The sequence below is a fragment of the Vombatus ursinus genome, unplaced genomic scaffold (assembly GCF_900497805.2).
Source record: "Vombatus ursinus unplaced genomic scaffold, bare-nosed wombat genome assembly UNPS02000582.1, whole genome shotgun sequence".
NCBI lineage: Eukaryota > Metazoa > Chordata > Mammalia > Diprotodontia > Vombatidae > Vombatus > Vombatus ursinus.
In genome coordinates, this window is record NW_020940360.1 from 30,140,860 (window position 1) to 30,166,036 (window position 25,177).

General features: G+C 33.6%; 1 pseudogene; it reads right to left on the reverse strand.

Annotated features, from left to right (window-relative positions):
• LOC114037543 overlaps window positions 1-22,142 on the reverse strand; it is a 44,202-nt pseudogene extending 22,060 nt beyond the window's left edge.
• Window positions 22,143-25,177: the final 3,035 nt, after the last annotated feature.

The following is a 25,177-nucleotide window of genomic DNA, read 5'->3' on the forward strand; positions in this document are numbered from 1 at the left end:
AGAGAGAGAGAGAGAGAGAGAGAGAGAGAGAGAGAGAGAGAGAGAGAGAGAGAGAACACCAAATGTGCCATGTAGATGCAATAGAATATCACTAGACTAAAACAATGATGACTATAAAGTATTCAGAGAAAAAAAGGCTATTTTTATTAAGTGATGCATAGTGAATAAAGCCTAGGGGAAAATATTCAATAATGCTAATACAAATATTATGAAGAACTCAGATTTTGTGTCAAGTAAGGAGATATTGGTAGCACATTTTGGAAACTTGAAGTAGACATACTCCTCTCTGTTGACACCTGGAAAACTATAAAAGTGTAAGTGCCACATAGGATGAATTATAATCACAGCATTGTTTAGTAGTTCTACAAAACTATCTTTATAGAATTTATTTTATAAAGGGCTTTGGGGCAGATTATTTATTGGGATGTTTTATCATTTAAAACTATATGTATCAATCCAAAGAACATTTTAAATGGTCACAAATATTTTCTGTTTAAGAAGACAAGGGAGGAAATAAGTGATCATTTTTAGAAGTTTCTGTGTAAAGGCTTCATATTTTTGACATAAACTCTTAGCTATCTAGAAAACTAAGATATGCCACAAAGGAACTGGATAGCTTAAGGTATTCTTTCTTTTTTTTTGTTTATTTGTTTTGTTCTTTTTACTGTTTGATTATAATTCCTTTACTTAAAGTCTACAAATGTTTAATCATATTCTTTCCTTGAACATGATGGGAACAAGCAACTTCAATTGCCTGTTTGCTCATGCTATTCTTATTTAATTCTCCATTGCTAACAATTTTACTTTGCCTTGTGTTTGAGAAAAGAAAACTTGTACTGGAATATTAGCCTTTCTTTGTGGTTAATATGCTTCCTATTTCCAGAATCTCCAACCCTATAAATTGGAATTAGTGATGTGTAGGACTATAAAAGTTATTATTCTCTTAAAGTAGTCACTCATTTTTGTTGCTATATTTGTTTGAAGCTTATTAAAAATAAATGCTAAGAGTCAAAAGAAATTGTAAATATATCAGAATGGAGCTTACCTAATTTTGATATCTTTCATCCATTTGGTATGGTAGTTTAGTCTATTTCTTATTTCTTTGGTGCTTTTGTAATACAATAATGGTGCTATTTCATTTTGTTAATGATTTTTTTCTATCATATGATCACATGGTCATAAAATGCTGAGAAGAAAATGAGGTTGACTTCTGCTTCCAGAAGCCAAGATGGTGGAGTGAGAGGTAAGTCACTCTTACTCTCCCATATTAACCTCTGAAAACACAGAAAATATCACCCAAGGAAAAACCCTAGAACAGCTGAACCAGAAGAAATACAAGGTGCAGCAGTCCTGTAGCCCAGGTCACTTGAGGGATTAATGGGAAATGCCCCTCTTGCCCTGAGGGAAGGGAAGCAGTACAGAACTGGAGACATCCCAGCAAGCTAGCAGAAAGCCCCATCTCAGCATACAAAGAGGAGATCCTGAAAACCAGGTGGTGGAGCAGGCAAATACCAAAACCTGGACCCCCGAGTGCCTCAGTGAGGGTGGAGAAACCAGTGGAAACCAGCTTGGAAAAACACCAGGTGCCTTGGCATTCTTCAGCAACCAGGTTTCCCAATGTCTCAGGAAAAATAAGGGAAGCAACACTACAAAGGGTCCCAGGCAGATAAACACCCTGCAACATCCATCTGAAAGGAGCTGAAGAAAGTGAAAAGAAAGGAAAAGCAGACAACCTAGAGTTGTCCTAGAGTTTCAGCCTTGCTAATTCCAGGCCAACACCAGGTGAGCTGCCAGAACCCTACAGCCTCCAACTGTCAACAAAGGAAGCCTCAGCACACAAAACCAGGGACCAGGCCCTAGGCTCCCAAGACAAGAAGCTTGGGTCAGTACCCCATCTAACCCCATCTAAGAAAAAGAAATTGAACAAGCCATTGATAAACTCCCTAGGAAAAAATCTCCAGGGCAAGATGCATTTACAAGCAAATTCTTTCAAACATTTAAAAAACAATTAATTCCTATACTATATAGACTATTTGGAAAATAGTGAAGAAGGAAAATAAGTGAAGAAGGAGTCTTACCAAATTCTTTTTATGATACAAATATGGAACTGATACCTAAATGAGGAAGAGTCAAAACAGAGAAAGAAAATTATAGACCAATTTCCCTAATGAACATAGATGCAAAAATTTTAAATAAAATATTAGCAAATAGATTAAAGCAACTTACCACAAAAATAATACACTATGGCCAGGTAAGATTTATACCAGGAATGGTTCAATATTAGGTAAACTATCAGCATAATTGAGCATATAAACACCAAAACTAACATAAACCACATGATCATCTCAATAGATGCAGAAAAAGCTTTTGACAAAGTACAACACCAATTCCTATTAAAAAACATTAGAGAGCATAGGAATAAATGGAGTCTTCCTTAAAATAATAAATAGCATCTACCTAAAACCTTCAGCAAGCATCATCTGCATTGGGGGCAAGCTAGAAGCATTTCCAATAAGATTGGAGGTGAAACAAGGATGTCCATTATAACCACTGTTGTTCAATATCATACTGGAAACATTAGCTATAGCAATAAGAGAAGAAAAAGAAATTGAAGGTATTAGAATAGGCAATGAAGAAATAAAGCTATCACTCTTTGAAGATGACATGATGATATACCCAGAGAATCATAGAGAATCAAGTAAAAAACTACTTGAAATAATAAACAACTTTAGCAAAGTTGCAGGTTATAAAATGAACCTACATAAATCATTGGGATTTCTATATATTACCAACAAACTGCAACAACAAGAGAGAGAAACAGAAATTCCATTTAAAGTTACTATAGATATTAAAAACTATTTAGGAGTCTACCTCTTGAAACAAACCCAGGAACTATATGAACACAATTACAAAACACTTTTCACACAAATAAAGTCAGATCTAAATAATTGGAAAAACATCAGTTGCTCATGGATAGGCTGAGCTAATATAATAAAAATGGCAATTCTACCTGAACTAATTTACTTATTCAGGGTCATACCAATCAAACTACCAAAAATTGTTTTATAGGGTTAGAAAAATAATAACAAGATTCATTTGAAATGACAAGAGGTCCAGAATATCAAGGGTACTTACAAAAAGAAATGCAGGGGAAGGTGGCCTAGTCATTCCAGATTTTAAATTGTATTATAAGGCAGCAATCATCAAAACTGCTTGGTACTGGTTAAGAAATAAAGTGGTGGGTCAGTGGAATAGGTAAGTATACAAGACACAGTAGTCAATGACTATAGTAATCTATTGCTTGATAAACCCAAAGATCTCAGTTTCTGGGATAAGAACTCACTCTTTGACAAAAACTGCTGGGAAAACTGGAAAAGAGTATGGCAGAAACTAGGCATAGATCAAAATCTCATACCATATACCAAAATAAAGTCAAAATGAGTTCATGATTTAGATATAAAGGCTGATACTTTAAGCAAACTGGGAGAGCAAGGAATAGTTTACCTATCTGATTTATGGAGAACAGAAGAATTCATGACCAAACAGGAGATAGAGAACATTACAAAAAGCAAAATGGATAACTCTGATTACATTAAATTGAAAAGTTTTTGCACAAACAAAGCCAATGCAACCAAGATTAGAAGGCAGGTAGAAAATTAGGAAAGAATTTTTACAACCAGTCTCTCTGATATGAGCCTCATTTCTAAAATGTATAGAGAATTAAGTGAAATTTATAAGAATACAAGTAACTCCCCAATTGATAAATGGACAAAGGATAGGAACAGGCAGTTCTTAGATAAAGAAATTAAAGCCATTTATAGTCATATGAAAAAATGCCCTAAATCACTATTTTTTTTCAAGGAGGTCACAGTTTAATGAGGGAGAAAACATGTTAAAGAAAAACCCTATATACAAATAAGATATGTACAGTATAAACTAGAGGTTATCAATAGAGGGAAGTCATTGACATTAAGTGGGATTGTGAAAGGCTTTTTTTCTGCTTTTGTTAATTTTTTTTTATTTTTAACACATGTTTTTAAAACTTTGGGTTACAAATTTTCTCCCTTTCTCCCTCCCCACCCATCCTCATTGATAAGGCAAGCATCTCCATACAGCTTATAAATGTGTAGTCATGCAAAACACTTCTATAGTAGTCATGTTGTGAAAAGTTAAGTATATTTCCCTTCATCCTACCTACTGCCTATTTCCCTCCCCCTTCCCCCATTTCCTCTCCACTGTAAAAGCCTCTTCTTGTCTGTTTCATGTGAGATAATTTACCCCATTCTACTTCTCCCTTTCTCCTTCTCCCAGTATAATCCTCTCACCCCTTAATTTTATTTTCCAGATATCACCCCATCATCTTCAACTCACACTGTGCCCTCTATCTATCTATCTATACACACATATAATTTTTTCCCTCCCTCTATCCTAATACTGCCAAAGGACTCATGAGTTACAAATATCATCTCTCCCTGCAGGAATATAAACAGTTCAACCTTAATAAGTCTCTTATGATTTCTCCTTCCTGTTTACCTTTTCCATGTTTCACTTGAGTCTTGTATTTGAAAGTCAAATTTTATATTCAGCTCTGGTCTTTTCCTCAGGAATGCTTGAAAGTCCCCTATTTCATTGAATGACCATTTTTTATCCTGAAGGATTTTACTCAGTTTTCCTGGGTAGGTGATTCTTGGTTTTAGTCCCATCTCCTTTGCCCTCTGGAATATCATACTCCATGCCCTCTGATAACTTAATGTAGAAGCTGGTAAATCTTGTGTTATCCTGATTCTGTTTCCACAATACTTGAATTATTTCTTTCTGGCTGCCTACAATATTTTCTCCTTGACCTGGGAATTCTGAAATTTGGCTACAATATTCTTATGGGATTTCTTTCAGGAGGAGATCCATGTGTATTCTTTCAATTTCTATTTTTCCCTCTGGTTCTAAAATATTAGGGCAGTTTTCCTTGATAATTTCTTGAAAGATGATGTCTAGGCTCTTTTTTTGATCATGGCTTTCAGATAGTCCAATAATTTTTAAGTTCTCTCTCCTGGATCTATTTTCCAGGTCAGTTGTTTTTCCAGTGAGATATTTCACATTCTCTTCTATTTTTTCATCCTTTTGGATTAGTTTTACAGTGCCTTGATTTCTCAAATTGTCTCTAGCTTCCAATTGCTCCATTCTAATGTTTAAGGAAGTATTTTCTTCAGTAAGCTTTTGGATTTTCTTTTCCATTTAGCCAATTTTGCTTTTTAAGGCATTCTTCTCCTGATTGGCTTTTTGGACCTCTTTTGCCATTTGGGTTAGGCTATTTTTTAAGGTGTTATTTTCTTCAGTATTTTTTTGGGTCTCCTTAAGCATCATTCTCAGTTTTTCCTCTACTTCTCTTAGTCTCTCAAAATTCTCAAAATCCTTTTTGCACTCTTCCATGACCTGGGAACAATTCACATTTTTCTTGGAGGCTATGGATGTAGGAGCTTTGGCTTCATTGTCTTCTTCAGGTTGTGTGTTTTGATCTTCTTTGTCACCAAAGACACTATAGTCTGACTCTTTTTGCACTGCTTGCTCACTATCACAATCAATTACTTGAGTTATAAACTCTTTGTTAAGGTAGGGGTTATTTCCAGTGTGGAGATTGTACTGTTCCAAGCTTCAGGAATTTTGTGCAGTTGTTTTTAGAGATGCTTCTAGGGACCTGTAAATTTTCAGTTCTTCCAAGGTGCTATGATCAAGGGTGAGGTGTTGACACCTTTCCTGGCCTGTGCTCTGGTCTATGAGTGACCATAAGTGCTCTTTTCTGTCTTGGAACTGTGAAGAGGATTTCTTTTCCACAGCCACTACAAGCTCCACCATGCCAGCACTCCTCCTTGCCCCAGGACAGCCACCCAGAACTGTGACCCAGATCCAAGCAAGGGCAGAGCAAGAGAATTCTGTATTAGCAGAGAGATCCCTGCAATCCCCATGCCAAACTGCATTGTTTTCCCTGCATGGTGTGATATACCTTTCAGATCAACCATACAGGTTATCTTGGGCAGGAAATTTGTTTCACTCTGTCTTTTTGTGGGTTCTACTACCTTAGAAATTGTTTAGAGACATTTTTATAGGTATTTGGAGGGGTTTGGGGGCAAGTCACTGCTTTTATTTTGCCATCTTGACTCTGCCCCCACAACCCCCTAAATCACTATTGATTAGAGAAATGCAAACCAGAACAATTCTGAGGTACCACATCATACCTATCATATTGGCCAACATGACAAAATAGGAAAATGATGAATGTTGGAGAAGATGTGGGAAAACTGGAACACTAATGCATTGTTGGTGGAGTTGTGAAATGATTCAACCATTGCAGAGAGCAATTTGGAACTATGCCCAAAGGGCTATAAAAATGTGCATATCCTTTGACCTAGCAATACCACTTCTAGGGCTATGTCGCAAAGAGATCTTATAAATGGTAAAAGGAACTACACATACAAAAATATTTATAGCAGCTCTTTCTGTGGTGGCAAAGAATTGAAAATTGAGAGGATGCCCAACAAGTTGTGGTATATGAATGTAATGGAATACTATTGTGCTATAAGAAATGATGAACAGGCTGACTTCAGAACAACATAGAAAGACTTGTATGGTCTGATGCTGAGTGAAATGAGCAGAACCAGGAGAATGTTGTTCACAGTAACAGACACATTGCGTGATGACTAATATTGATAGACTCAACCCTTCTCAGTAATACAATGATCTAAGACATCTCCAAAGAGTTCATGTTGGAAAATGCTGTCCACATCCAAAGAAAGAACTATGGAGTTTGAATGCAGATCAAAGTACACAATTTGCTACTTTATTTTTCTTCTTTTGTGTTTTGTTTCCTCTTTCTGGTGGTTTCTCCTATTGACTCCAATTCTTATTTACAACATCAGTAATGTGAAAATATGTTTAATAGGAATGTATATGTATGGCCTGTATCAGATTGTGTGCTATCTTGGGGAGGACGGTGGGGACGGAGAGGGAGAAAAAAATCTAAAACTCAAAAGGTTATGGAAGAGATTGTTGATAATTCAAAATAAATTAATTAAAAATTAAACAAAAAAGATAATGAGGTCAACTGAAATGAAAAGTAACATATTTTGGCAGTGTATCTTCATTGTTTATGTATCATGTATTCTAGATTCAAGTATCAAATCAATGTTCTCATTCAAATAAATTAAACAAAAATAGATATTTAACATATATGTTAGACACTAGGAGATAAATCAACATATACAAGACAAGGTCACTAGCCACATTTTCTCCAGGAAGCAAGCAATCACATGACTTAAGAATTATATTTGAAAGTTTTAGTGATTGTGTTATATTTTAAATTGTGTAAATGTTGTCAATCCTCTTACAACATTGGCTAGATTAGTAGACCACAAGTAGTCGGTGATTCTGTTCACATTGAAAAAAATTAATGATAAAATACAATTTATGTTTTAATATTGAAGAAGTATGTTTTTTTGAAACACCAGTTACAAAGGAAGTCACCAGACCTTTGATTCCTAGGCAATTGTCTCATCCTTTTTCTCTTTAGAAAGACTCACATAACTGGTGATATAATTAACTAGATTTTTATATTTAATAGTGTACTCTCACTATTGTAGAACCATGACAAAATAATTTCATACTTGCATATGATTTTCAATAAAATTGAACATTTGCAGTAAAGGAAATCTTCCACATTATATTTAATTGGTTATTAAAATGAAATTATAGCCCTTAAATTAACTTTTTCAAAAAATGATGGTACATTATTGAACTTATCTGCTAATTAAAGAACCTGATGTATAATGGGACCCACATGTCATATATTAAAATTTGAATTAATGTAATTTATCTTAATAATTACCAAAATGTGAGAATACTCTGAAGGAATATTTTGGCTTGTAATTACTTATTAATGAATATTAAGTGTTATCTTTTATTTAACACAAATGTTTATATTTTCAAATAAAATATTAAATATATCATTTTCAAAACTTATCCTTATGAATAGCCATGACACACCATCACTCAGTTTCTTAATATTTAATAGGAATATGATATCTGATATTATACCTTCATGTTACTTTGATTGAAAGATAATCATAAGATAGTTCATAACATATGAAACTTGTTCTTATAAGATTAAACATCTATAATTATATTCTAAGATCTGTCTTTCTATTTGCAAATTTATTTCTATGTTTTACCTTCCATTTCTGCCTGCCAGCATCCTATTCTGAGTTTTCATTATTTTTCCACTGCATTACTTTTGGATATCCTATCAGGTCTTATTTACTTCAGATACTCTCTAATCTATTTATCATGCCACTTTCAAAGTAATATTCTAAATCAAGGATCTGATTATATTATTCATCTCCTTAAGAGTCTTCAATGACTCTCCATTGTTATTGGAGAGTCAGGCTTATAGCATCTACCTCTACCTTTAAGTAGTTGGCTTTAAGGTCTAGTCAACTTGGTTTCTACAATTTTATTTGCATATATGTTGTTTTTCTACTCAGCCTCTTTTCAGAAACATGTTTTTAGGGCACACTTGTTATCAGACTTCTTAAATTGAATGAAATGTTAGTAATACATGTGATTATATTTCTCACCTGTAGAATCAGGGAGTGCCATACCTTCACTAACTTAGAATTCCAATAAGATCAAAAAGAAGAAATTTCTAAAGTGCTGGTTTGTAATGTATTTGACAAGTATTTAACATTATAAAGTTTTCTAATTAGCTCATAATTAAGTGTGGTGTATAAAGTCTTTTTTTTATTATTTAAATGCTTTCACTTTCACTGACCCAACTCATGGTGCAAATTCACTCCCTTTACTAAAATTTTCAGCATGTGAAAAGTGATGTGTCTATAATGATGCTCTATTTCTGTCTTCATGAATTTTGAATCAGTGGATCCAATTCATGTCTGACAGAACATCATTGCATTGTGCAAAAATTTCAAAGATTAATAGCTTGTCATGGAAAGCTCAAACTGATAACAGTGATCTGGAAAATCTTATGCCCTTCTATTTGAAAGTATTTCCTACACAACATTAAAAAATGCAGAGAGTGCACATAATATTTTATATGGATATGGAAAGTGTCAATATTGCATTTAATAGCTTCATGAAGAATTTTAAATAGCAATCAGGGCTCAAATAATATTATACAGAGTTCAAGTCAAATAGAGCATCTTGGATTCTGACAAACTGGCAAGAGGAATCAAAGGAGATCTTGCACAGAGTGTGACAGCCTTGCAGAGAGATTAAATTAAAATCTATCACAATACAAAAATTAAGAGAACAGATAAAGATTCTTCTTGACTGGAGTGGAAAGAACCTGCTGGTGAGTTTGGGAAGATAAAAGTGGTGATGTAGGCAGAAAAGTTGGAGTTGTAAGCGAAGAACATTGACCCAGATAGTCTAGAAATTGGAAACTCTGTCCAGTGCTTAATAACACTTTGAAAATCTTGAATGTCATATTGGTACATGTTTGTTGGCTCCACTTTTCAAAACTTCACAAATGTCTGACTAAGCCAAATGCAGCCTTCAAAAGTTAAAAAAAAATGACCTTGGTCTCTTACTTTAACTTCAGTATTGGCTGCTGATACTCAGATAGCAATAAGAACTAAAATCATTCCACTTAATCAATGATGGGAGAAGAGTACTGTTAAAGTGCTTAGGATGAGCCCAAACCAAATCTGGCCAAGTTAAAAAAAAACCCTCTGACATCAACTTTGTTTCTGACATGTCCCTCCCAGACTTTCTAGAAGGCATTCATTTTTGACCTATACAGGTCACACTCATAAATGCAAAATGAGATGTTAGTCTCATCTCTCCAAGCTGCTTAAAAATATTTAATATTTTTGTGATGCTATTTTCTTACTTTTTTATCTTTGTTATTATCCACTAACTCAACCCCATAGAATTCATTGCATTGTTATATCTGTTTCATTTACACCTTTTCTGCTCCAAGTTCATCATGTATTGGCTAAAAGGTGGTGGGATGCATTTCATTATTAGACCACTGAAATTATGATTGGTCAGTAGGTGGATAAGTATTATGAAATCTCAAAATTGTTTTGCTTTAAGATATTACATAAATTTTAAATATGTCCTTTTTGCCACTCTGGACCTATTCATGTAAACTTTTGCAAAATTTCTATAAATTAATTTCTATATTACAAATTATTTTATAATGTAGCATAATATAGGATATTATACACACAGACACAGACACACACATATTCCTTTTTTTTTTTAGGCATTGAAGTTAAGTGGCTTGCCTAGGGTCACACAGCTACTAAGTGTCAAGTGTCTGGTCTGAGGCTGGATTTGAACTCAGGTCTTCCTGACTCCAGGGCCAGTGCTCTATCCACTGCGCCACCTAGCTGCCCCTTCACATATTCCTTTAGAAAAAAAATCTTTCATATTTATGTAAGTATGTTCAGCCATTCTTCATTTAAAAGACAATTCCCTGGTTTCCAATTCTTTGTTAATTAAAGAAAAAAGTGGTGTATAACAAACTTTGAATGTGTAATTATTTTACATCCATCATTCACACTTTTAAAACATACACATAATAGTGGCATTAAAGGGTAAAAGAGAATGCACAGGTTAGTGACTTTTTGGATACAGTTCAAATTTGTTTTCTAGAATTTTGGACCAATTAAAAGCTTCACCAAAGCTATTTTATCTGGATAATACTCCTCCAAATAGTATTTTCATCGTTTGCCATCTTGACCAGTCTAATAAGTGTGAGGACTAACTCAGATTTATTCTAAATTGCTTTTCTTTTATGATGGAACATTTTTCACATTGTTGTTGATTATGTTCCTGTTCATATTAATTCTTTTCCCCATTTTAATTTTTCTTGAAGAAAAACACCTTTAAAAATAAGAATTTTCAAACAAACAAATCAACTCAATGGCCATGTTCAAAAAATGCTTGTCCCCTTCTGAATCTTGTTACTGTATTACCTCTATGGCAAAAGGTGGTTTATATTCTTGTATGTATATGTAAGGTGGTTTATATTCTTGTGTGTATATGTAAGTCCTCTGGAGACATGATTGGTCATTGTCTAGATCAAAGTTAATTCTTTCATATCTATTGGTTTTCATAATGTTATTGTTATTGTACAAATTATCCTGGTTCTGATCAATTCACTGTGAGTCAGTTCAGACAATGAATATTCTATTTTCATCATTTCTTATGATGCAATGCTATCTTAATATATTCACATATAACAGTTTCTTCATCATTTCTGAAGTTGCTTAAGAGGCAATATAAGGTCACCTTTAGACCCCAGTTCTTTATACTTCTTCCTACACTAAATATACTCTTTGAGTCTCTCTTCAGGATCGGGAAGTTCATTGTGCATATATTTATTCACTCTTCAATTCTATCCTGTCTTAACCAGTCCCACCTTTCATCACTACTTATTTCACTGATGAATTTGATGTATTTTTATACTAATTTGTATGTATCTGACTCTCTTGTGTCTATTTCAGATAAGAGAAACATTAGTCAGGTGACAACTCCCTCCTTCCTATAAATTTGTATACTCTTCTTCTCAGACATCCTAATAATGTAAAATAGTAACTACTAACTCTTTTTACTTATTTATATACTATTTTAGGCTTCCCACCTTCTTTCTCTTTCTTTTCTTCAAAGCCTCAGAACAAGTTAAAAAAGAATGATTAAGCACCTACTATGTGCTAGGAACTGTCCTAAGTTATGGATATACAAATATAAACAAAAACAGTCCCTCTTTCAAGGAATTCACAATCTAATAGAGCAGACAGTATTAAAATGTAGACATAGAATAAATCACAGGTAATCCAATCATGATTCATTCACTTTCATTTGTTTTTAAATCCTTTATTTTGCTCATTTTTATATCTTTCTTTAACTCATCCAAGGATTCTTGTAGGCCTTATTTGTAATTTGCATTTTTCTTTGAGGTTTTGCTTTTAGATATTTTGAAATCATTTTCTTCTTCTATGTGTCTTGAGTTTCCTTGTCACCATAGTGTCTTTTCTATTTTTTTAATTTGTTTTGTTTGAGGTTTTCTCATCCTTCCAGTCTACTTCTTAAATTTTACATTTGTTTTGGGCTCTGTTCACTTTTTGGTGATATCTTTTCTGTGTTTTCACCCTTTTATAAATTCTACTGTTTTCTGGAGGCCTGCAAATTTATGGTGCTTACAAGGTTGTGTGATTTAGGGAGAAGTGGGTTCATTGCCTCCCTGGTCTGAAGTCTGCAGGATCCTGACTCAGTTTTGGGTCTATTGGATTGTGCATACTTGATTCTCAGTAGAATGATCCTATTTTCAGTTACTATTAGTCTTCTAGTAAGTTCTGTAGGTTCAGAGCAATGGAACAGCTTGATTTTCCTTTGGTCTGAATCTCCTGCCCTAGTTATTGTGCTGTAGATGTATGGGTAGGGCTAAAGGACAGAACTTAGTCATATACATGCAAATCTACATATTTGCATTATTTTTCACAATGCAGAAATTTAGATTTTAAAAATAACCTTAGCAAAAATGCAGTCTGACTCTTTCATTTTGCATATAAGAAAACAGAGATCCAGACTAGGTAAATTATTTAGCTGGATATATCTTTAGCAATTCAAACTATATATAAACTAATCAGATTTCCACCTAATTTCCATATTTAAAATCACTACTATGTATCATCCAGCAGTGGAAACCTTGTATCCATTCTTGACTATACTCTCTCACTCAGTATATCTCATCAGTTGCTTATTTTTTCATTTTTATTTCTTACCATTTCTCAAACTGAAGATTAGTATACAATACTACCTCTTCTTTAACATCTATATGAAATACTTATAAGAATAATATCCATGCATAAAGGCTGTCATTAATGGAGGAATTCAGAAGAACCTGGAGGTTTCACAACAAATATTCCACAGTACACCATATATTTACCATCACACAATTGATGGAAAAATGCAGAGAATGCAAGATCGCCATGTGTTTATTATTTATTGATCATAAAATTTTTGGATTCAGTGTAGCTGAATGCCATTCTACATAATCATATCCAAAAATCTACTTTCCATTAGTCTTTCAAAATTAAGCAAGATTCCTTGAAAGATACAGTCCTCTAATTATCAATACAGAAAAATAATGTACCAGAAATGCCTGTACAGAGCAGCAAATGTTCACCAAAGTCTTCCCACTATAATAAAGAACATTCAGGAGTACAAGTTGAAGGAGTCCTATAGATAGTGAGATTTTAGTAGTAGTAATAGCAACAGTAGCAGCAGCAAGAGAATAGTAGTAGTGGCGGTGGTGGTGGTAGTAGTAATAGTAGTAGTAGTATCAGCAGCAGTAGAACAAGAAGAAGAACAAAAACAGGAAGAAGATGATGACGAAGAAGAAGAATGAATAGCAAATCATTTTACACATATAATATGTAATTTAACTATCCTCACAATAACCTGGAGGGGAGTGATAAGGTAACATATTATACTTGGTGATTCAATTTGTATTCAGAGTTCATCAGTTCTTTCTTTCTCTGGAAGTGGATATCATTTTTCATGATGGGTCCTCTGAAATGGTCATGGATCATTGTTTGAATCAGAATAACTAAATCTTTACAACTGATCATCTTTACAATATTGTTGTTACTAAGTACAATGTTCTCCTGGTTCTTCACTTTGCATCTGTTTATAGATGTCTTCCCAATTCTTGCTTTTTTTTCTGAAAGTATCCTGCAAGTCATTTCCTAGAACACAACAGTGTTCCATACTTAGTATCCCCTTCAGATGTAGATTGAAATTGTTCTTTAGAATGATTGGACCAGATAACAACTTCAACAATAGTGCATTAGGGTCCAAATTATTCCACATCCCCTCCAGCATTTTTCTTATTACGTTTATGTCAAATTAACGAATCTGATAGGTGTCACAGAGTACCTCAGAGTTGTTAAAATTTGAATTTTCCTAATCAATAGAGTTTTGGAGCATTTTTTATGTGACAATTGATAAGTTTTTTTTAATATTTTTAAAACTGCCTCTTCATATAATTTTGATTTATTTATTATTTTTGCTATTATTTATTTATTATTTATCAATTGGGAGTGGCTCATTTTTAAAAAATAAATTTGTTTCAGTTCTCTATTTATTTGAGAAATGAGGCAGCTACCTAATAAATTTGTATAAAATACCCCACCACACCAGTTTCCTGCTTTCATCCTAATTTTGACTGTATTCTTTTTTTTAAGTTTTGGTATATTTTTTAACATTGCAATTTTCTTAAATGAAATTTTCTATTGTTTCAGTAATTTGTTCTTTGACCCAAAAGTTTTTTTTAATTTTTCTTTTTTAATGACTTTACATTCTTTTTTTATTTTCCTGCAGTTCTATGTAAAAACAATTAACATTCATTTTTAAAACTTTGAGTACCAAATTCTCTCTTCATTCCACCCACCTCCCCATCATTGAGAAGGCAAGAAGTTTGATATAGGTTATACATGTGTAGTCATGCAAAACATATCCATAATTGTCATGTTGTAAAAGAAAACATAGGTTAAAAAACTCAAGAAAAATAAAGAGAGCAAAAAAAACATGCTTTAATCTGTATTCAGACATCATCAGTTCTTTCTCTGGGGGTGGATAGCATTTTTCATCATAAGTCCTTCAGAGTTGTCTTGGATTGTTGTATTGCTGAGAATAGCTAAGTCATTCACAGCTGATCATCTTACAATAATGTTATTACTTTGTACACAGAACATTTCACTTTGCATCAGCTCATGCAAGTCTTTCCAGGTTTTTCTAAGAGCAACCTGCTCTTCACTTTTTATAGTATAATAGTATTCCATCATAATTACATACCATAACTTATTTAGTCAATCCCCAATTGATGGCCATCCTCTCAATTTCTAATTCTTTTCTTCCAGAAATGGACTGCTATAAATATGTTTATACTTACAGGCCATTTTCCTTTTTTTTAAATCTCTTTTGGGATACAGACCACATATGCATGGTTTTATATCCCTTTGAACACAGTTCTGAATTGCTGTAAAGAATGATTGAATCAGATCACAATTCCACCAACAGTGCATTAATGTCTCATTTTTCCCATGTCCCCTCCAACATTTTTCACTTACCTTTTCTGCCCTATTAGTCAATCTAATAAGTATTAGCTAGTACCACAGATTTGTTTTAATTTGGATTTCTCCAATCATTAGTGAGTTAGAACATTTTTTCATATGATTGTAGGTAGTTTTGATTACTTCATATGGAAAGTTTTCATATCTTTGATCATTTATCAATTGGTGAATGGCTCTTATTTTATAAATTTGACTCAGTTCTTAATGTGTTTGAGAAATGAGGCCTTTATCAGAGAAACTTGCTTCATTTTTTAAAATTTACTATTGCTGACTATATTTTCCTCCATCCTATCTACCCATTTATTCTATTCTCTCTCTCCTTTCACCCTGTCCCTCCTCAAAAATGTTTTGCTTCTAACTCCTCCCCCAATCTTCCCTCCCTTCTATCATCCCACCTCCTTCTCTTATCCCCTTCCCATTACTTTCCTGTAGGGCAAGATAGATTTCTATACCCAATTGTGTGCGTGTATGTTATTCCCTCTTTGAACCAGTTTTGATGAGAGTAAGATTAATTCACTCCCCTTCACCCCACTCTCCTCCCCTCCACTGTAAATGCTTTTTTTCTTGCCTCTTTATGTGAGATAATTTATCCCATTCTACTGCTTCCTTTATCTTTCTACCACTGCATTCCTTTCTCACCCTTTAACATCATTTTTAGATATCTTCCTTTCATATTCAACTCACACTTGTGCCATCTGTCTATATATACTCCTTCTAACAACCCTAATAATGAGAAAGGCCTTATGAGTTACAAATGTCATCTTCCCATGTAGGAATGTAAATAGTTTAAACCTATTCATTCCTTTTTGATTTCCCTTTTCTAGTTACCTTTTTATGCTTCTCTTCAGTCTTGTATTTGTAATTCAAATTTTCTGTTCAGCTCTGGACTTTTTATCAAGAATGTTTGAAAGTCCTCTATATCATTGATGCCCATTTTTCCCCTGAAAGATTATATTCAGCTTTTCAGGGTAGTTGATTATTGGTCGCATTCCTAGCTCCTTTGCCTTCTGGAATGTCATTTTTCAAGCCCTCCAGTCCTTTAAAGTAGAAGTTGCCAAATCTTGTGTTTTCCTGACTATGGATCCACCATACTGGAATTGTTTCTCTCTGGATGCTTACAATATTCTTTCTTTGACCTAGGAACTGTAGAATTTAATTATAATATATCAGGAAGTTTTCATTTTGGGGTCTCTTTCCTCTACCTCTCTTACTTGATTTTAAAAAATCCTTTTTGAGCCCTTCAACGGCCTGAGACCAATTCAAATTTTCTTGGAGGCTTTTGATGTAGGAGCTTTGACTTTGTTTTCTTCTTCTGAGTGTTTATTTTGATCTTCTTTGTCACCATAGCAACTGTCTATAACCAGAGAATTTTTTTCCCATTGTTTGTTCATTTCCCTAGCATATTACTGGACTTTTAACTGTTTGTAAAAATAGGGATCTGCTTCCATGGAGGAAGCTACACTCTGCCAAGATTCAGGGTTTTTGTGCAACTATTTTTAGAGATACTTCCAGTCATCTGTAAGTTTTCAGTTCTTCCAAGGTGGCATGATCTAAGGAAAGGTTTTTACTATTCTCCTGGCCTGTGCTCTGGTCTGTCAGTGACCACAAGCACTCTTTTCTGCCCTGGAACTGTGAGGAGGTTCCTCCCTCCACTGGGCCTGCAAGTTCTGCTATGCTAGTGATCTTCCTTGACCTGGGACTGCTACACAGGACTGCAACCCCTAACTAAGTATGAGAAAAGCAACAGAATCCTTCCTCAATGCTAGCAAAAAGACTCCTGTAATTTCCTTCTGATGTCTTGTTTGACTCCCTTACCTCGGTGGGTGGGCTAAGAGCTCCACAAGCAGCAGCTGTCACTGCTGCTGCTGATTCAAACACTCCCAAGATCCACTCCTGGTTTGCTGTGGCCAGGTCTGTACTGACACAGCTTGTGCTGAACTGTGCTCCACTGTCACCTGGATGCAACAGACTTTTTCTGCTGACTTTCTAAGCTGTCCTTGGTGTCTGTGGGCAGAGGAGTCTAGAAACCACCATGGCTGCCAGTGATTCAGTCACCACAAGGCCTTCTCTAAGTTTGCTTTGGCTGGGTCTGGACTGGCACCATATGTGCTAGACTGTGTTCCTCTTACTCTAGTGCAACAGATGTTTCCTGCAGACCTTCCAAGTTGTCTTGGGATGGAAATTTGTTTCACTCTGTCTTTTTGTGGGTTCTGCTGCTCTAGAATTTGTTTAGAGTCATGTTAAAGGTATTTGGAGGGTTTTGGGGAAGAGGTAAGGCAAATTCCTACCTTTACTCTACCATCTTGGAACCACCTCCTGCATTACTTTTTTGTTTGTTCAAAAACTTTTTTTTAAATTTTCTGTAATCAAAATTACACATTTTACTTCCTGTGATCTTCTTTCTTTTGTTTGGTTATAATTTCTTTCCTTATCCCTAGCTCTAACAGGGATAATTTTCTATGGTCTGCTAATTTACTTATGATATCATCTTTTATGTCTGTCATTTATCCATTTTGACCTTAATATATGATGTGAGATCTTGGTCCATGCCTAGTTGTTTTTTCCCAACTGCTTTCCTATTTTCCCATCAAATTTGTCAAATGACGAGTCCTAATTCCAAAGGCTTGAATTTGGGAGTTTATTAAACAACAGATTACAGTCTTTTACTGCTGTACATTGTGTACCTAATTTATTCTACTGATTCATCACTGTTTCTTATCCAGTACTAGATTTTTTTTTCATCATCACCACATTGTAATATAATTTGAAATGTTTTACTGGTGAGTTGCCTTCCTTCTCATTTTTTTTCCATTGATTCCTGTGATATTCCTAAACATTTATTCTTCCTGATAAATTTTGTTATTTTTTTCTAGGTCTATAAAACTCTGTGGTAGTTTGATTGGTACTTCACTGAATAAGTTAATTATCTTAAATAGAATTTTCCTTTTATTATATTGGCTAGGCCTATATAGAAGTTATTAATAGACATATTAATAAAATTGATGATGATAATAAAGTGCTTCAAGAGATAACTACTCCCAGATTTTAACTTATTGACTGAAGAATCTCATACCATCCTGGGTACTTATATGATGGATAAAAGTGGATGGACAAGTTCACGAGAAAAATACTTAAAACGTAGATACACACACAGAGTAAAAATAAGGGACTGGAGCAGAATCTATTGTGCTTAAGGAGTAGCAATCATGATCTCAGGAAAAGCAAAAGATAAAATAGACCTAATTAAAAGAGATAAATAGGGAAACTACAAAGTATGACAAAGAATGAAGTAATATCATTACCAAAGATCCATGTACCAAATTATATACCATACAAATTTGTTTTTTGCTTTTAGGTGAGGCAATCGGGGTTAAGTGACTTGTCTAAGGTCACACAGCTAGTAAATATAAGTGTCAAGTATCTGAGGCCAGGTCCTCCTCTCTCCAAGGCCAGAACTCTATCCACTGCACCACCAGGCTGCCCCCTACCATACAAATTCTTAAAGGAAAAGTTGAATGAGTTAAAGAGGAAATAGTAAAATTATAGTAGTGAGGGAAACCTGTTTACATTCTCAGAATTAGAAAAATCAAACCCAAAAAATAAACAACAAAGACTTTAAGAAGATAAATGGAATTTTCATTGAAAAGTTAGATAGGATAGTTCTCTGGAAAAAAAATTGAATGGGAAGAAAAAGGAATATACCTTTTCCCAGTTTTACAAGGCAAAAAGTGACTATGTGTTAAAGCATAAAACTTCACAGCAAAATAAAGAAAAGCAGAAATATTAGGTACATTCTTTTCAGACTACAATACAACATAATTATATTCAACAAAGAGCAGTGGAAAAGTAGATTAAAATTAATTAGGAACTAAATGACCTAATCCTAAAGAATGAGTGGGTCAAAGAACAAATCATAGAAATAATATATGGTTTCATTAAGGAGAATGACAGCACTGAGAACACTTACCAAAATTTATAGGAGGCCACCAAAACAGTATTTGGAAGAAAATTTAAGTCTTTAAGTGCTTCCATCCAGAAAAGAAAGAGAAGCTCAATGACTTTGGCGTGCAAATAAAAAAAAAATCAAATTTAGAAAATAGTAAATTAGCAATACCCGATTAAACAGCAAATAAAAATTCTGAGAATCATAGGAGAGATTAATAATATGGAGAGTGAGAAAATAATTTAATAATAAAAACAGGACCTGGTTTTATGGGAAAAAATAAAATGGCTATGTCATTGTTTGATTTGATTTAAAAAAAGATATTCAAATCCCAATATCAAAAATGGAAAGAATGAAATATCTACCAATAAAAATAAAATTAAAACAATTATTTGGAGCTATTTTGCCCAATTATATTTCAATAAATTTGAAAACCTAAGTGAAATGGATATTTACAAAAATATAAACTGCCACAATTAACAGAAGAGGAAATAGTGTACTTAAATAATAGTGTCTTAGAAAAAAAACTTGAAAAGTCAGAAATCAGTTCCCAATGAAAAGATCTACATGGCAAGATAAGTGAATTCAATGAAACATTTAAAGAACAATTAATTCCAATTGTATATAAGCTATTTGGGAAAAAAATAGGCAAAAAAGAAGTCCTTCTAGATTCCTCCTATGACAAAAATATGGTGCTGATACCTAAACCAGGAAGATGAATAACAGAAAGAAATTATAGAATAATTTCCCTTATGAATATTGATAAAAAATATTTGAAATATAACACTAGCAAGGACATCACAGCTGTATATCATAAAGATCATAAAATATAAGGAGGTGAAATTTATACCAGAAAGGCAGGACTGGTTCAATATTAAGAAAACTATCAGAATTTTTGAGCATATCAATAATAGAACCAACAGAAATCATATGTTTATCTCAATAGATGAAGAAAAAAGCTTTTGACAAAATACAATAATCATTCCTATTAAAAACACTGGAAAACATATGAACAAATGTAAGTTTAATTAAAATATTAAGTATTATCCACCTAAAACCATCAGCAAGCATTATCTGTAACTTGAATAAGCAAGAAGGTTTCCCACCAAGATCAAGGGTGAAGCAGGGATGCCCATTATCACTATTATTCAATATAGTACTAGCAATGCTAGAAATAGCAATAAGAGAAGAAAAAAATGAAATAATTATAATAGGCAATGGCAAAATAAAACTATTACTCTTTGCAGATTATACGATGGTATAGTGAGGTAATCCTATAGCATCAACAGAAAAACTAGTTAAAATAATTAATAACATTAGCAAATTTGCAGGATATAAAAATAAACCTACATGTCATTATCCTTTCTCTGTATTACCAACAAACTCCAGCAGAAAAAGATAGAAAATAAAATTTCATTTAAAACAACTGTAAATAATGTAAAGTACTTGGGAATCTACCTGCCAAGACAAACCCAGGAACTATATGAATGAAATTACAAAATAATTTTCACTCAAATAAAGTCATATATAAACAATTAGAAAAAATTAATTGTTCATGGCTAGGTCAATCTAATATAATAAAAATGAGAATTTACATAAATTAATTTATTATTCATTGCCATACCAAACTACCAAAAATTATTTTATAGAGCTAAAAAAAATCAAAACTAACTCTTCCAGGAGAACAAAAGGTCAAGAATATCAAGCTACTTCATGAAAAGCAATGTGAAGGAAGGTGGCCTAGCAGAACAAGATCTCAAACTGTATTACAATACTGTAATCATCAAAACAATCTGCTCCTGGTTAAACAATAGAGTGGTAGATCAATGGCATGGATTAGGTATGCAATACACAATAGCAAATGATCATTGTAATTTAATGTTTGAAAAAATTGAAGATCCAAGATGTTGGGATAAGACATCACTACTTGACATCTCACAGCATTTACTGAGATAAGGTCAAAGTGGGTATGTGATTTAGGTAAAATAATGAAATGGTAAGCAAATTAGAGGACATAAAATAATTTACCTGTCAGATTTATGGATAAGGGAAGAATTTATGATCAAACAAGAGAGAGCATTACATGAAGTAAAATGAATGATTTTGAATGTATTAAATTAAAGATTTTTCACAAGTAAAACCAATGCTGCCAAAATTAGAAGGAAAATAGAAAAGTAAGAAAACATTTTACAGCAAGTTTCTCTGATAAAGGCTGCATTTCTCAGAAGAACTGAGTCAAATTTATAAGAATGATTTTCAAATCATTCACCCAGTGATAAATGGTCAAAAGCTATGACCAGGAAGTTTTCAGACAAAGAAATCAAAGCTATTTACAGTCTTATGGATAAATGCTCTAAACTACTATCCATTATAGAAATGCAAATTGAAGCAACTTTGAAGTAGCACCTCACATCCATGAGATTGAATAATATGACACAAAAAGAGATGTGGGGGAAAAATTTACACTAGTGCACTCTTGGTGGAACTGTGATCTAATCCAACCATTCTGGAGAGCAATTTGCATGATGCCAAAAGGACTTGAAAACTGTGCATACCCTTTGACCTAGCAATGCCACTACTATTTCTGTACACCCAAAGAGATGAAAGAAAAAGCAAAATGATATATATGTATAAAAATATTTATTATGGCTCTTTTTGTGATTTCAAAGAGTAGGAAATTGAGGGGATGTCCATCAATTGGCAAACGGCTGAACAGGTTGTGGTATACGATTGTGATGGAATACTATTGTGCTGTAAGGAATGACAAGCAAATTGCTTTCAGAAAAACCTGGGAAGGCTTACATGAACTGATGCAAAGTGAAGTGAGTAGAACCAGGAGAACTTCTTGCTTTGCCTGTGCTTGCATCTGGGTCACAGTTCTGGGTGGCAGTCCTGGGGTGAGAAGGAGTTCTGGCATGGTGGAGCTTATGGTGGTGGTGGTACAGAGGAAATTCTCCTCATAGTTCCAAGGCAGAAAATAGTGCTTGTGGTCCCTCATAGACCAAAGCCCAGGACAGGGAAGAAGTAAACAACTCACCCTTGATCATACCACCTTGGAAGAACTGAAAACTTACAGGGCAAGATAAGGTGAAGGGAAATTTCGTTGGTTTTCCACAGCATGACTATTATTGAGGTGTTTTGCAGGACTACACAAATATAACCTGTATTGAGTTGCTCACCTTCTCAATGAGGGTGGGTTGGGAGGGAGGAAGGGAGAAAATTTGGAACCCAAAGTTTTAAAAACAAATGTTAAAAAATTGTTTTCACATGCAACTAGGAAATAAGATATACAGGCAATGGGGTATAGAAATCTACCCAGCCCTACAGGAAAATAGAAGAGGAAGGCGATAAAAGAAGGAGGGGGGAGATAAAAGGGAGGACAGATTTGGGATAAAGGTATTCAGAATGCACACTGTCTTGGCTTTGGGGGAGGGATGAGATGGGGAGAAAATTTGGAACTCAAAATCTTGTGGAAGTGAATGTTTTAAACTAAAAATAAATTAATTAATTAATCTTAAAAAACTTTATTATGTTTTGGTTTGTTTTCTTTTGTAACATGCTGAATATGAAAATGATTTGCATGACTGCACAAATATAATCTATATTGAATTGCTTGCTTTCTCAAGGAGGGTGTAATATTGGGAAGGAGAGAGTGAATTTGGAACTCAATTTTTTTAATGTTTTAATGTTTAAGTGTTAAAAAAATAAATTTTTTAAAAAGTGTCATCAAATAATGATGGAAAAGCATTTATAAAGAAATAGACAGGCTCTATGGAGAAAACATCTAGACTATCATTAATTAATAGTTCTGGAGCAGAATTGGGATAAACACTATTATTTACACCCCCTAAACAATAGAGAAAAGGCATACACAGGTCATCTTGCAGGCAATATTTGACCTATCATTTTCTTCTACTATTTTACTTATTTAATCAATATTGTGCCCTGATTCATAAGAGTTGCTTGAATATACTGTCTTCTGGAGATTACATCTGACATTTGCAATTAATTGTTGTGGGGAGAAATGCTTATTAATTCTTTTATTAAATAAACAATGTGTAATTATAATTATACTGCAAAGAGGTCAGATTTATTCACGAACTGTGTAGGCATTGGGTAATTTATAATTAATTAGAAAGAAATGATTATACATTTTCTTGGAATTTACATTTTAGTGGTATATTATGATATGAAACCCATTGCTTCAATGAAAAAATAACTATATGTGAGATTGATGAAAAATTCCTACAAGATATCATTCAAGAATCAGAATATAAGAAGGCCAAAGACTTATACAGCATAATTTTTGTGCTTTTAATTTTATGCATTTTTTGAGAAAATAATTAGAAGATATTAAAAGTGGTAGATCAAAAATAAAATCACATGTGAGGAGGTTTGCCACATACTCTGGTCATACACTGATCCCTTTCCAGGAGCAGGTTCTTTCCATGTTATGAGAGTATGATCATGCCCAGAATACAAGGAAAATTCCTTTACACATAAACCTTATAATGATATTTTTATATATACAAAATTGCTCTTTTCTGAAGTAGGGGTCATTCTCAAGTCTAGTAACTACATAAATCCTGATTATTCACTTATAAAATTGCCCATTAATGTAGTAAGAAGAATAAGAATAAAAAAAATCTTGTCATTCAACCAAACACCTCCATATTGACCTTTTAAAAATTGTCAATGATGAAAAATGGAATACAGATGGAAGAAAAAGCATAAGTGTAGCAATTTCATATTTAATAAATTGTCTTTGTATGAACAAGAGACAGTCAGGATGTGAGAGTCATGATGGCAATGTGTGGTGCAGAGTGTTGAACAGATCATAGACTTATCCTCTCCAAACTAAATATTCACATTCAACAAAAAGAGATTCCCCAAAGCAAGAAGACTACCAGAAGATTTAATGTCAACACATAAGACTACTTCTCAGAGCACGAACAGTTCCTTGCTAACTTGGAGCAAAAGCTGAGCCAATACATAGTTGGCAATAGTGGAGCAAAAAAGGAATGGACAAATTTCAGAGATTTCTTCTACAGCTCCAAATTACTTATCTAGGCCAGAATACTCAAAAATATCAAGATCAGTTTGATGAAAATGATGGAGAAATTCAGAAGCTGCTAGGGGAAAAATGAGAACTTCATAGAGTTTACCAGCAGGATAGTTGGTCCATCTCTAAAACAGCAGCACTTAACTCCACAAAAAGTAAAGTGGAAGTTAAGTTTAGAGAGATGCAGGATTCTTGACTCAGTAAGCAGGCAGATGGAATTCAGTTTTACACTGACAGAAACAATCCAAATCACTTTTTAATAATTAATAAATTATTTACTTTTCAACAATCACTTCCACAAGCTTTTGAATTTTAAATTTTTTCCCTCTCCCTCCCCTCTTCTTTCCCCAAGATGGCATACAATCTGCTACAGGCTCTACATATACATTCCTATTAAACATATTTTCACATTAGTCATGTTGTAAAGAAGAATTAGAACCAATAGGAGGTACCACAAGAAAGAGGAAACAAAACAAAACAGAAGAAAAGAAGAAAGAGCAAATAGTGCGCTTTGATCTGCATTCAAGCTCCATAGTTCTTTCTCTGGATGTGGATAGCATTTTCCATCTATAAAACAATTTTTGGTAGTTTGATTGGTATAGCAATAAATAAGTAAATTAACTTAGGTATAATTGTCATTTTTATTATATTAGCTCAGCCTACCCATGGACAAATTATGTTTTTCCAACTATTTAGATCTGACTTTATTTCTGTGAGAAATGTTTAAACCACTTACTTAGATCCATTTAACCTACTTAATTTTTTTTTTATCATTACATCAAAGTCAACTTATTCCTAATTGGACAGCTGGTAAAAAAGTACACTGAAGAAAGCAATTCCTTAAAAAGAAGAGTTAGACAAATGGAAAAGGAGGCACAAAAACTCAATGAGGAGAAGAATTCCTTAAAACGTAAAATAGGTCAAATGGAAAAGAGGATGCAAAATCTAATAAAAGAAAACAATTTGTTAAAAATTAGAATTGGGCAAGTAGATGCTAATGACTCTATGAGAGAGCAAGAA